This window comes from Puma concolor, chromosome D3 (assembly GCF_028749965.1).
Source record: "Puma concolor isolate L17-30 chromosome D3, mPumCon1.1.hap2, whole genome shotgun sequence".
Taxonomy (NCBI): Eukaryota; Metazoa; Chordata; class Mammalia; order Carnivora; family Felidae; genus Puma; species Puma concolor.
Window position 1 is genome coordinate 36,876,144 of NC_141678.1, and position 14,282 is coordinate 36,890,425.

General features: G+C 39.0%; 1 long non-coding RNA gene across 2 annotated transcripts in view; it reads right to left on the bottom strand.

Moving 5' to 3' along the window:
• Positions 1-13,752, bottom strand: part of LOC147575503 (uncharacterized) — a 28,145-nt gene extending 14,393 nt beyond the window's left edge. For both annotated transcript variants that reach the window (XR_015242723.1, XR_015242722.1), the window contains exon 1: positions 13,628-13,752. This is a non-coding gene — a long non-coding RNA (uncharacterized LOC147575503). The remainder of the gene's footprint in view (positions 1-13,627) is intronic.
• Positions 13,753-14,282: the final 530 nt, after the last annotated feature.

The following is a 14,282-nucleotide window of genomic DNA, read 5'->3' on the forward strand; positions in this document are numbered from 1 at the left end:
AGGCTGCTCCCACGAAATCCACTTTTGCAGGCCACCCATGGTGTCACAAAAAGATTTTCCTGACTGGTGGCCCTTAAATATAGTTCTTACACTCTTCTATAGAAACAGAGGATATTTTATCTTTACACAGAAACCAATGCTTTTATACCTTGAACATAACCCTGGGGCAATAAGAATTCTTGCCTAAGACCTACTTTAAGCAAAACCAAGTAGAGTTTGCAGCTTCTCTGCTGTTCCATGCAGATTTTCTGTCCTCTTCCTAGAGGATTCAGCTCTGTCAGCCTCTTTGTTCATTTCTCAGGCTGGGGAGGGAGGAGGGAGTATAATCTGATGAAGAAGCCCCTGCTGGATATCCTTCCTCCTATCCCAGAAGTAGTTTCCTGTTGCCCATCACCCGCTTATTTTCCAAGCCTTAGGCCCTGCTTATCGTTCTTTGGGCCCTTCTTAGGAAAACTCTAGAAAGCTGCAAGGATGCTGACCTGGTGGGTCCTGCTGGCAGATGCGTGTTGGCTCGGTAGGCCTGAATTTCAAAACTCTCGGAAGACAAATCTTCTTAGAAAGCATTTTATTCTCTTTAGAAGTACTGATTTTGTACAATTCCCTTATTCCCAATAAGGGATTATTTCACCCTTAGTGGACTTTTGAAGTGATCTGTAATTCAGCTAAATAAATAAGTGGTGATAGAAAGCAGGCTTAACACACGTGACTCTAGAATCACATTAGTCATTTGAAAACTGTGGCTTTTAGGAGCGTGGCCTTTGCATTGATGTGGCCTATCAAGCTGAGACCAAAACTCATAAATAAGTAAATTGAGTAAATAAATAAAATGATGTCACTGATGACATCGTTTTAACTGTATAAGGTATATATTTTTTTCTAGGCTTGGATCTATTCTTTCTTTTGCAGGTAATTAAAAGTTGTCATCTAATATGAACATTATGCTCAGAGGGTTGGTATATTTGGGTCTCAGCCACTTTCTGCTGACTGTCATGGAGGCAGGTGACTTTTTGCTCTGATGAGCTGGAATAAGCATGGCAATTTCAGTAAAAAGAACGGCTTTGAAATTTTGCCAGTTTACATACTTTCTGTGGATATCAGTTTCCCTATTACTAAAATGAGGAAAGTAGGTTTTTCAAGAGTTAAATGGTATAATACAGGCAAAAGCAGTTAACTTCACTTCATAATCAAATCCAGTAAATATCAATTCCAACAGTGAACCGGGAGTCAGTTTTCCTGTTCTACTGGCCTCTCTTCTACTTCCTCACAGTGTGACTTTCAGACTTAAACATATTAAGCCTCCGTTTCCTCACCTGAGAAATGGGAACCTAGAAATGAGATACTGTTAGGCACAAATTGTTAGTGTAGGGGTGCCTGGGTGGCTCAGTTGGTTAAGAGTCTGACTTTGGCCCAGGTCACGATCTCACAGTTCGTGTGTTCGAGCCCCGTGTCAGGCTCTGTGCTGACAGCTTGGAGCCTGGAGCCTGCTTCGGATTCTGTGTCTCCCTCTCTCTCTGCCCCTTCCCAGCTCATGTATTCTCTTATCCTTATGCTCTGTCCTCAGCAATACCTAATCTACTGCCTGTGCCTACCGATCTTCCTGTTCTAGTCATTTCTTAAGAATGGAATCATGTAATATGTGGTCTTTTTTGTGTCTCTGTATTCTTCCACTTAGCATAGTTTAATCAAGATGCATCTAAATTACAGCACGTATGGGTACTTTAATCAGGCAAAAGAATATTTCATTGTATGGATATACCACATGTTGTTTAACTGTTCTCCATGTATCCATTCAAATGTTGGGTTGTTTCTACCTCTTGGCTAGGATGAGTAACACTACCATAAACACTGTGTAAAAGTTTTTTTTGTGAACATATGCTTTATTTCTCTTAGATATATACCTAAGGAGTGGGATGGCTGGGTCATACGCTAACTCTACATTGAATAGTTGAAAAAACTGCCTGACCACTTTCCAAAAAGGTCGTACCGCTTCACATTCTCACTGGCAATATGCAAACGTTCTTAAGGGGTTTGGAACAAGTCGCCCAAGAATGTGCCACTTTGGCATGTGGATTATTTTGAGCAGAAGACAATCAAGGCCCAAAGGGCTCAGGAAGAGCTTTTAACCTCCCTTTTAATTGCCTAAGAGAATTTAGATAGAGGGCTTTGTTCAGGAAGAGAGCTATCACCGCAGGTAACTGCAAAGAGTATATGCTAGGGGTGCCTTGGTATATTAAGCATCTGACTTCAGCTCAGGTCATGATCTCATGGTTTGTGGGTTCGAGCCCCACCTCAGGCTCTGTACTGATAGCTCGCAGCCTAGAGCCTGCTTCGGATTCTGTGTCTCCTTCTCTCTGCTCCTCCCCCACTCGTGCTCTGTCTCTCTCTCCTTCTAAAAAATAAATAAACATTAAAAAAAAAAAAAAAGAGTACCTTAAGCTGGAGGAGCTCCATAGGGCCTGTTTGTTAAATTCCTTTCTGTGTCCCATTGTCTCTGCAGGGTAAGGCAAATATTTGCTTGCCAAACATTTGCCCTTCCCATCTTCCTGTGAATTGTCTTCCTTGCCTTTGAAGCCCCAGACCTCTTTACCCTTCTCCTTAGCTCAGGATGGCCTATAAACCTTAATTGCCTCATTGTCTTTGAACCCCTCATGTCTATGTGAGGCTCCCATACTTACAAAATTAAATTTGTTTTTTTCCTCTGTTAATTGGTCTTGTGTCAATTTAATTAATAGGCCAGCCAAAAGAATCTACAAGGGGAGAGAAAAATTTTTCCTCCCCCACAGCTCCAATATCTTCACATCCTTGTCACCACTTGTTATCTGACTTTTGTGGGTTCAGAGGGGTCTCTCATTGTATGTACTCTTAATTTGCATTTCCCTGATGATCAATACATCAAATATCTTTCTATGTGCTTATTGGCCATTCTTCCTTGAAGAAATGTCCATTCAGATACTTTGTCCATTTTTAAATAGGGTTATTTGTCTTTTTGTTATTGAATTATAAGGATTAATCATATATCCTGGATATAAGTTCTTTATCAGATATATACTTTGTAAATATTTTCTTCCATTTTGTTGGTTTTCTTTTCACTTTTTTGATAAAATCCTTTGAAGCGCGAAACTTTTTGTATTTGATGAAGCCCAATTGATTTATGTTTTTGTTTGTTGCTCATGCTTTTGGTGTCATATCTAAGAATCGTCTGCCAATCTAAGGTCATGAAGATCTGTCCCTATGTTTTCTTCTGAGAGTTTTATAGTTTTAACTCTTACAATTAGTCTTTTGATCCATTTTGAGTTAATCCCTATGTATAGTGTGATGTAAAGGTCCAATTTCATCCTTTTTATATGAGTATCCAGTGTCCCTAGCATCATTTGTAAAAAGACATTTTTTTCCTCATCAGATTATCTTGGCACCCTTGTTGAAAATCAATTGACAACAAATGTATGGGTTTACTTCTAGACTCTCATTTTTACCCCGTTAATCTATGTGTTTACTCCTGTGTTAGTACCATACTAGCTTGATTAATGTTGCCTTGTAGTAAGTTTTGAAATTGGAAAGTGTGAGCCTTCTTAATTTGTTTTTCTTTTTCAAGGTTTTTGTTTGTTTGTTTGTTTGTTTTGCTATTCTGAGTCTCTTGCAATTCTGTATCCATTTTAGAATCAGCTTGTCAATTTCTACTAAGAAGTCACCTGGGATTCTGATTGGGATTGCACTGAATTTGCAGATCAGTTTGAGGAGAGTTGTCATCTGACAATATTGTCTTCCAATCCATGAACACAGGGTGTTTGTCCAAGTATTTAGATTTTTAATTTCTTTCAACAACATTTTATAGTTTTCAGAATATAACTCTTGCTTTTCTTTTGTTAAATTTATCCCTAAATATTTTTTTATAATGCTGTTATAAGTGGAATTGTTTTCTTCGTTTCATTTCAGATTGGTTAAGTGAACAGAAATACAATCAATGTTTGTATATTGCTCTTGAATCCTGAAACCTTGCAGAACCATTTCACTGTTTTTTTGTTTTATTGTGTTTTTTAGTGGATTTCTTAGGATTTGTTTTTTGTATACAAGATTATGTTGACTCCAAGTAAAGACAGTTTATGTCTTCCTTTTCAATCTAGATTATTTCTTTCTTTCTCTTACCTAATGAGAATTTCAGGTATAATGTTGAATAGAAGTGGCGAGAGCAGACATCTCATCCTATTACTGACATAGGAGAAAAGATCCAATCTTTCACCATTAAGGATGATGTGGGTTTTTCATATATGGTCTTTATCATGTTGAGAAAATTTCCTTCTATTCCTAGTTTATCAAGTATTTTTATTATAAAATGGTGTTGAATTTCTGTCAAATGCTTTTTCTGCAACTATTGACATGATCATGTGAGTTTTTAATTTTTATTGATACGATGTATCATGTCAACTGATTTTCAGATGTTAAATCAACCTCACATCCTTGGGTTAAATTCCACTTGGTCATGGTGTATAATTCTTTTTATGTGCTGCTGTATTCAGTTTGCTAGGATTTTTTGTGTCCATATTCATAAGACATATAGGTTTTTTGTTTTCCTGTGATTCCTTAGCTTGGTTTTGGTATCAGGTAATATTGGCCTCATAATATGATTTGGGAAGTGTTCTCTACTTTTGAGAAGAGTTTGTTGAGAATTCATAATAATTCTTTAAATGTTTGGTAGAATTCAGCAGTGAGATTGCTGCTGGGTATGAGCCTTTCTTTGTGGGTAGTATTTAATTATCAATTAAATCCCTTCACTTGCAATAGGTTTATTCAAATTGTCTATCTTTTTTTAAAGTCAGTTTGAGTAGTTTGTATCTTTCAAGGAATTTGTCCAAATTTGTCCAAATTTAGTTGGTTTGTCTAATTTGTTGCCATACTACCATTCATAGTATTACTTTATGATCCATTAAAACAATTCTGTAAGGCCAATAGTAGTGTCTTCTCTTTTATTTCTGATTCTAATAATTTGAGTGCTTGCTTTTTTTTTTTCTTGGTTAATCTACCTAAATGTTTGTCAATTCTGTTAACCTTTTTAAAGAACCAGCTTTTTGCTTTCATTGATTTTCCCCTTTGTTTTTCTATTCTCCGTTTTGTTAATTTCTGCTTTAATTTCTAGTATTTCCTCTTTGCTTTAGTTTTCTCTTTTTTTTTCCCAGTGTCTTAAGGTGAAGGTTAAGGTCATGATTTGAAATCTGTTTTCTTTTTTACTATAAGCATTTACAACTATAAATTTCCCTTTAAACTGTGCTCTAGATGCATTCTGTTAGTTCTGATATGTTGTATCTCCATTTCCATTAATCTCAAAGTGTTTTCTGATTTTCCTTGTGATTTCTTCTTTGGCCCATTGGTTATTTAGAAGTGTGTTGCTTAGGGGCGCCTGGGTGGCGCAGTCGGTTAAGCGTCCGACTTCAGCCAGGTCACGATCTCGCGGTCCGTGAGTTCGAGCCCCGCGTCGGGCTCTGGGCTGATGGCTCAGAGCCTGGAGCCTGTTTCCGATTCTGTGTCTCCCTCTCTCTCTGCCCCTCGCCCGTTCATGCTCTGTCTCTCTCTGTCCCAAAAATAAATAAACGTTGAAAAAAAAAAAAAAAAAAAAAACCTGGACCTTTTAAAAAAAAAAAAAAAAAAAAAAAAAGAAGTGTGTTGCTTAATTTCCACATATTTGTGAGTTTCCCTAATATTTTCCTGCTATTACTTTCAATATTATTTCATTGTGATTGGATTGTGATTGGATTGTGATTCTTTGCATTTTATTACATTTATATACTTTGTATTATTTCTATCCTTCAATTTGCCTTGTTTTTACTTCAGAATATTATCTGAGATTGTGAACTGTTGAATCTTATGTCCCAAATGATTACAATACCTGTTTTATAGCCTAGCATATAGTTTATCTTGGAGAATATCTTATGTGCACTTGAGAAGAATGCATATTTTGTTGTTATTGGGTGGGATTATGAAAAATGTCCATTAGGTCCAGTTAGTTTATAGTATTCTATAAAGAAGTTTTGTTCAAGATTTCTTGACATGAACAACACATGTTCAAGTCTTCTATCTCCTTGTTGATCTTCAGTCTAATTTCCTATCCATTATTGAAAGTAAGATATTAAAATCTCCAACTATTGCTGTTGAATTGTCTCTTTTTTCAATTATGTCAATTGTTGGTTCATATATTTTGGGTCTCTGTTTTAGGTGCATATATATATATATACATATATATATATATATATTTTATATTTCTTCCTGATTCATACATATGATTATAAAATGTCCACGTTTATCTCTAGCAACATTGTTCTTATTTTAAAGTTAATTGCTCAGTATTGTCACTCCATCTTTCTTGTGATTGTTTTTTGCATGGTATTTCTTTTTCTATCCTTTTACTTCAATTTATTTGTATCTTTGAGTCTAAAATGTACATCCTAGGGGCACCCGGGTGGCTTAGTCAGTCCAACTCTTGATTTTGGCTCAGGTCATGATCTTGCACTTTGTGAGATCAAGCTCCATGTCAGGCTCTGTGCTGACAGTGCAGATCCTGCTTTGGAGTCTCTCTCTCTTCCTCTCTCTGCCCTCCCCTGCTCATGCTCACTCTCTCTCTCTCTCAAAATAACTAAACTAAACTAAACTAAAATTTATATCTTATGGTTAACATATAGTTTGATCATGCTTTTTAATTTTTTTTTTTAATTTTAACATTTGTTTATTTTTGAGAGACAGAGAGAGACAGAGCATGAGCAAGGGAGGGGTAGAGAGAGAGGAAGGTACAGAATCCGAAGTAGGCTCCAGGCTCTGAGCTGTCAGCACAGAGCCCTATACAGGGTTCAAACCCATGAACTGTGAGATCATGACCTGAGACGAAGTCAGGCACTTAACTGACTGAGCCACCCAGGTGCTCCTGATCATACTTTTTAAAATTGAGTCTGGCAATCTCTGACTTTTGATTGGATTCTTTAATCCATTTACATTTAACATTATTATTGATATAAATGGATTCATGTCTGCCATTTTTGTTTGTTTGTTTTTATGTTTTGTGTCTTTTTCTTCCTCTAGCCCTCCTCTACTGCTTCCTTTCATTTTGTAGTGTAGCACTTTCATTTGTCACTATATTTCTTGAGTTTCAGGAGTTGCTCCAGGGTTTACCATATACATCTTAATTTATAAAGTGACACTAGAATTGCAGTGGTTTTGATAAGGCTCTATTATCCATTTCCCTGACCACACCCAGTTGTTTACCTTTAGTAATTGCTGATTCATTGCTATCGTGCTTTCAACAATGCCCTATGGCATAACAATTTTGCTAGTAGTTTGAATCTTCTTTCCAGTGTCTTTTACTACAACTTCCACTGTTCTTGGGAGCAGTTTAGGCTTAAACTTTTCCATCTTTGTTGCAAATGAAGTCAATATATTTAGGAAGAGATTGAGACATATGGGTTTTACAGCCTGCTTTTCTCCCCCCTACGTAAAATCCCTAAAATAGGGTTCTGAAACTTGAAGTGGGGATTATGACAATCTTCTCTCTGATTCTGCTGCTCCAGGAGCTGAGTGCTGGGTGAACTGAGAAGTGTGCAGAGAGGGGCAGCGGCCTGAACTTCTCTTGGCTTGTTTCTTCTTTCATGGAGCCACAAAGTGAAGCAAGAGCTATCAGGGCTCCAGAATTCTCAGTGAGCTGTGACTAAGATACAGCTTCCATCCCATGCGTTAGAGCTGTGAACAGGAAGGGAATCCCTACTTCCTGACCACACTTGTCTAGGATCTAGCCTCAGCAGCAGGCAGTGCTGAGAATGAGAAATACTGAGGTTCTGCTCCTCTTGGTAAGAAAACTCTCCTACTGGGAGCTTCCGGGAGAGACAGCCCTGCACTCTTGGCTGCAGCAGACTAGAGTGAAGTCGCCTTGCTAAGCAGGGAGACAGAAGGGAGAAGAGTCTTGGTTCACACAGCACAGACTCTCATCTTTCTTAGCAAAGTTTCATAGATTTTCTTGCATCGATGTTTTGTTCATTTGCTCTTTGCCCTTAGGACCATTTGCAGAGGCTTTAAATGGTTGTCTTTTCATGGTAAGTGTTTAATAAAAGATAGTTAGCCTTCCCTTTACCCCTGTTTCCTCACAAAAGACAGAAAGGATCTTGGAAGCCTCTTCTAGCCAACAACATTTATTTTAGTGTTTTGTAATTATCAACTGCTTTATAAAGACTTTTTTGATCATACCTTATTTTCCTGTGATGCCACTAGGGATCAGCTTCCTCCTTTATACCAGGTAGAATCAAGAACACAGCAACAGATGATGAGGAGAGCTGATTTAATACTATCTTTTTCCTGTGGTCCAGAATCCTCACTATCCTCTTATCCTTTTCATTTTACCCAACTCCTGGGGGTATTTTTAAATAAATAATGACTCACTGTTGCTCCTGGGTCCTCTCAAAAGCAATGCTGGTTGGTTATTTATTCATAATGGCAAATTCTCAAGAATCTTTGTGAACCATAATAACACTCCATAAGTGCCTTTTCCTTACTCCAGTGTCACCAGATTGTTTTTTTCCAACAGTACAATTAATACCACTTCTTTCCCACCAATTCAGGTTTCTGCTGATGTTATACCAACATCTAAAGTTTGTACTTTGGTGTATTCGAACTGCTGATACAATTTTCCTACTCTGGCTGGGTGGTTTCAAGTTCTACTCATGCTCTAGTCCTCATATCCACTTTCTGCACAAACGTGGGGTCCCATTATTATGTGAGGAAGCCATAGCTCTGAGCAATGGTACAGCTCATGTAAAATCACATCACTGGCATTCCGTGTTGGGGGTATCTTTGGATTCCTGCAAAACACTTTGAAGTCTATAACAGCTCAAATGGGGCTATTGCAAGTATTCCCTTTCTCACCTCCAGATTTGACAATTTGTCATGTGTTTGCTTCAGAATATCATGAAGACTACTTGAGATTATGGACCGTTGAATCTAATTTCCCAAAGGGCTACAATTCAAGGATCCATTACCATTGAGAATGGGGAGAAACATAGAAAGTAGATTTATACATGGTTGGTAGAGATCCAGTCTCAGAAAACAAGTGTAGTTCAGAGAATAAAAAAAGAAGAAAGGAAGAAAGCTCATGAATAATAGAGAAAGAAAATGTTATATCAGCTGAAAAGCTAAAATTAAAAACAAAAAAACCTCTGAAATTTTATAATAATTTTTAAAATATTGTGAAACCAAACCTCCTGTCAGATCAAAATGAAATCCCTTGTAATATATACTGCATGATCACTAATGTTTGTTTATGGTATTTATCTTTATGAATTCATTGAGTTCATAAGGGAGGAAGGCTAAAATAGTATTGGCTTTATCTTACTTCTCTTCATGAAGAAAAATGTCAATGTCATAATAAAGATGAGGTATTTTTTACTGACACTGCTTTTATATTATATTATGAAATTATACATTTTTTAAAAATCAGCTAGGTTTTAAAATGTTCTGATTAACAAATGCATAAGGAAAAATACCTTTATTTTTATTGAAAGATAATAGCATGGATATTAAAGATTATTTCTATTTGGGTTTGGAAAATAAATTTTGAATTGCAATATGAAGTTGGATATATTTGTTATTCAGGGAATTCATATCAAATGAAATACTGAGGTCATGTTATGAAGATCTACTCAGGAGGCATTAATATTAAGTCTTCAAGTTTTACTTCCGGTTCCCTGATAGGCTTCAGTCTGCATTTCCGCATGTGCAAAACGTGCCATCACCTTTCCCTCTTAGGCGAAGCACATTTGCCTTTTAAGCTTGATTGGCTGTCAAACTCTCAGTTTTCCCTGGGGTTTGAAGAGATAAATAAGTGTTTTTTGTTTTGAAAAGACTTTTCTGGTCGTTGGAACAAGTAAGAGCCTGGACGATCATTCGTTCTAGGTTCTGCAGGCTGCATATGTAATCAGGGACAGTGACAAGTTGATAAAAGAGTTCAAAAGAGAATAGGGCTAGTGGGAAAGAGCTTAATGCTTTTCTAGGAACGAATAGTGGATCATTGCTCTCCAAGCTGGTCTGTGACATTTGTTAAGCCGCTCTTATATGTACACTCACATTTCTGGTTATGTGTTCATTTCTTCATTTCGGATAGTTTATGCCTTCTACAGCCATGGATGCTCCTCACAACAATGGGAGAAACAGATAGATACAGACACAGTGACCTGCAAAGAACGGCAGAATCCTTCACCATGAGGCTGCCTTCTAGGGGCATTCTTGCCGAAGAGCTGTTCTGACTTCAGCTAGCTGAATCTCTCACTGCTTATGAATGACCCAAATCAAAGATATTTCCCATTTGGAGTGAGAACTCCAAAGTCATCGTCTCAAGGACAAATTCTAGGATTCTGTGGAAAGCTGAGTATTGTCATGATATCAAAACAACGAGAATACTGTTACTAAGTTTGATTTTCCTACTGATGGGTATCTTGCCATGTTTTTTCCAGGCTATTTCCCGCAAGCATATGCTTTTCATTTGCATCAGAAATTCCCTCATTAAGATGATCGTGTCCAGTGTTCACTCCAGCTGGTGTTGAGCAACAGACCCACTGACTAACTGCATGAATGAGGCTTCACTCAGGGAGAAAGATGAGTTCCTTGTTATTTTCTCTTTGCTTTTGTAACTAAAGGAGGAAAACAGTGATATGCAGCTTATGTTCCTGGTGATTTGAAATTGAAGCACATAACACAGACAGAAGTTGAGTACAAGAACAGAGACAAAGGGTCTATAAAGCATACATGGATCAAAGGAGAATGTCAGCGTGAAATAGATCGAAAGTAAAGAAGAAAAGGGAGAAGTGAGAAGAAGAGGCACCAAAGGAGATCGGCAGCAGCCTGCCTGCGGCTGGGGAGGGCAAAACAGTGGGGGCAGTGAGTATTGCTAGTCGGAGGTACATTTAGACTTGGAGCAATCAGACAGAGGCGTGGGGTAACATACCATTCCTCCATTTTACTAGCCCATTGAGCGAATAGTTAGTCCATTGACTTAGACTTGCAAAATGAACACCGTGTATCAGATTATAATAAGGACGGAAATGACTGTATTAAAACTAAGACTGGGCCTACGAGACGGAGGGGGAAATACTTAAGATTGTAGAGATCTAGATTAGCTCCGGGAGACGGAGCATGAATCAGTGTTTCCTGACTTTGTCACTTTCAGAACTTGTCCACATGAAGTCAAGATGGGGAACGTTTTGTCTCCTAACAAATGTGGGGAAGTGATTTACCATCTTCAGTTCCTGAGAACAGATGGTTGTAGATCATGCACAGCAGGCATTACGAGGAGATAAAGTGAGTGGTACCTGCATAGTTCAGTTTGAGAAACCTAATGGGTACCCTATTTCAAAATACCAACTTGAAGCCTTTCCATTCTTAAAGCTGCACTACGCTGGTTCGTGATGTATTTTCCTTTGCTGTTCACAGGAAGTGATGGACAGTCCAGTAGGATAAAGCGCCAGGTAGTAGGAGCGCCAGATTGCATGAAGTCTTGAAAGTCAGGCTGAAGTTTTGTTGCTGTTTGTTTACCTATTTGTTTTTACTGCACCTTGTTGAAAAGAGAATCTACTGAATGGTTTCAAGCAGGGGTGTGCCATGATCAGAGACCTGGAGTTGAAACACTCTCCTAGCAGAAGCGCATGAGTGGTGGCCTTCGAAAAGCTCCTTGAATGTCCTCACTGCTCCCTGCGCTCCTGGTCCAGTGAATGAGCTCAGCAAATGCCCTGTTCGCAGCCTTGGGGCTGGCAGGCCTCCTCTGCCTTTCCCAGACTCTGATCTCAACACGTGTCTCCCATTTCCTTCCTTTCCTCACTGTTAGGATTTCATCTTTATTACTATTTTTTGAGCCATAACTCTAGGTCCTTTTCATAACAGAATTTGTTTCACATCCCCTGTGGTTCTCACATGTCAGCATCAGAACCACGGGGGGATAGTGATGGGGGGCCGGGGGACAGAAGGGAGGGATTACCAAGGGGTGATGAAGATGTTCATTATTGATTGATCTGGTAATGGTTTGATGACGTGTGCCTATGTCAAAACTTACCAAATTTTAGATTTTAAATAGGTGCGATTTACTTTATGTCAGTTATACTTCCGCAAAGGTATTGAAATAAAAGAATCCCCTGGAGGGCACGAGATTTTGCATTTCTAACACTCTTTGAGAGGCACTATTGTATACTGACCTTGGATAAACCAATTTCCTTCCCCTTACTGCACGATTTCCAGATCTTCCTGTCATGATTCCTCTTGAAGGGCTGTCTGGCACATGATGACCTTACTCCATCAACTACCATTTATCTTTGATCATGGCAGTCTGGCTTCTGCCTTCTACTACTCTAACAACATTGCTCCTTCAAGGGTCATGGATGATAATGATAATCAGCATGGAGATAGTTGTCACATGCCCGTTTTGTTCTAAATATTTTACATGTATATTAATTCATGTATCCTTGTAACAAGCTAATGAGATAGACACTATTACAATTTCTACTCTAAGGGGGGAAAATTAAAGTACACGGAGGAGGTTTACCAATGGACCCGGGTCACAGAGCTAGTAAGCGGTGAAGTCCAGACTTGAATCCGGGTAGTCTGGTTCCAGAGCCATGTTCTTAACCACTGCTTGTCTTCCCCTGACATTCTGAAGCTGGCTTGGCACTCATGGCTAGGTCATGTTATCCTCCTATTGGACATAAATGGTCTTAGAGAACAGTGACCTCATACAATGCCACCCTTAGACCATGGTAAAATGAGCCCCAACAAGGCCACGTCATAATTTTCAGAAGAGACAATAGCAAGGTAACTGTGCCACCACAAAATGCCAACCATCCCCTCTCTCAGCCAAAATGAGTGATGGCTTCTTGACCGATTACAACTTTATCCTCCTTCTAGTTCTTCCTCCCTGTAGATAAGACTCGTTGAGATATACGATCATAGAATTGACCCTACTCTCTGACACCAACCAGTCCACAGTGAGCCCCTGCTTCCTTAGACTCCCCCCACCCCAATCATTCATCCGAAGTCCAGATCCAATATAGCTTCTAACATTTTGCTGAGACACCCCATGGTTCCCCATGGTGTGTGCCTTCCCTCCTGCAACAAGTAATACACCCAATTTGTTCGACTACAAGTAGGTTCCTGGCAGGCTTTGGCTAGAGAGCATTGACACCTCTATGCTATGTATAACTTCCTACTTTTTTGAAATCTTCTTCTTGGATTCTGGACACTATGGTCTCCTGGTTCCCTTCTTATTTTTTTATGAGTTCCAGTGATTTCCACCTCTTGGTGTTCATGTCCTTGTGTAATCCTTTCCCTTTGAGGAGAGTTTCGACCTAGTGACTTCCTACTGATGAACAGAACACATCAAAAATAACATGATATCCCTTCTGAGATTAGGTTGCAAAAAGAGAACAAGTCTTACTTGTTCTCTCAGTTTCTCATGCTGATGGAGCCAGCTGCCATATTTTGAGGCGCTCTGTGGAGAAACCCACAGAAAGTGGGTATCCCATAGAAAAACCCAGATAGAAGTGTCAAGGAACTAAGGTAGGCCCCCAAGCAATAGCCAGCCAGTGAGGAATTGAGTCCTCCAAACAACCACTTGAGTTACCTTGGAATTGGATCCTCCCCTCGTTGAGGCTTGAGAAGGCTGCCATCCTGGCTGACCCCTTGATTGCAGCCTTGGGAGAGACTCTGAAGAGAGGCATTCAGTCAGGTTGGGCTGGATTCCTCACCCACGGAAACTATAAAATAGCAAATTTTTTGTTATGTTCAGTGTCTACATCTTGGAATGATTTGTTAATATGCAACCACAAATAACTATTAGAGACCTCGTTAATACAGAGATTATTCTACAGTGTTGACCTAGTTATGTCACTGTCAGGGAATGTGTCATGACTGACCTCTGCCTGTAGGATAAAGGTTCACAGTCTGACCCATGTTGCACATATCTTTGCTTCAGCCACAGTAAACTGCTCATAGGTCTCAGAACATGCCAAGTGACTATATTATCCTGTTTCCCATTTCCTCTCCCTAGAATATTACACATTCTGTTAGAATTAATTGCTCCTCTCATAGGTAGGAACAGGCCCAAAGGAACGGGTAGGAATGGGCAGGAAAGATAGAGAAAGCACACAGACATGAGGAAGCAAAGAAAAGTAAATATAATAACACAGGAGACGGCCGCTGTAAGAATGATAACAGAAATTCATTGGCTCCAAAGAGAACAGACCGTGCATTGTAGCAAAATGTGGACTTGCCCATGA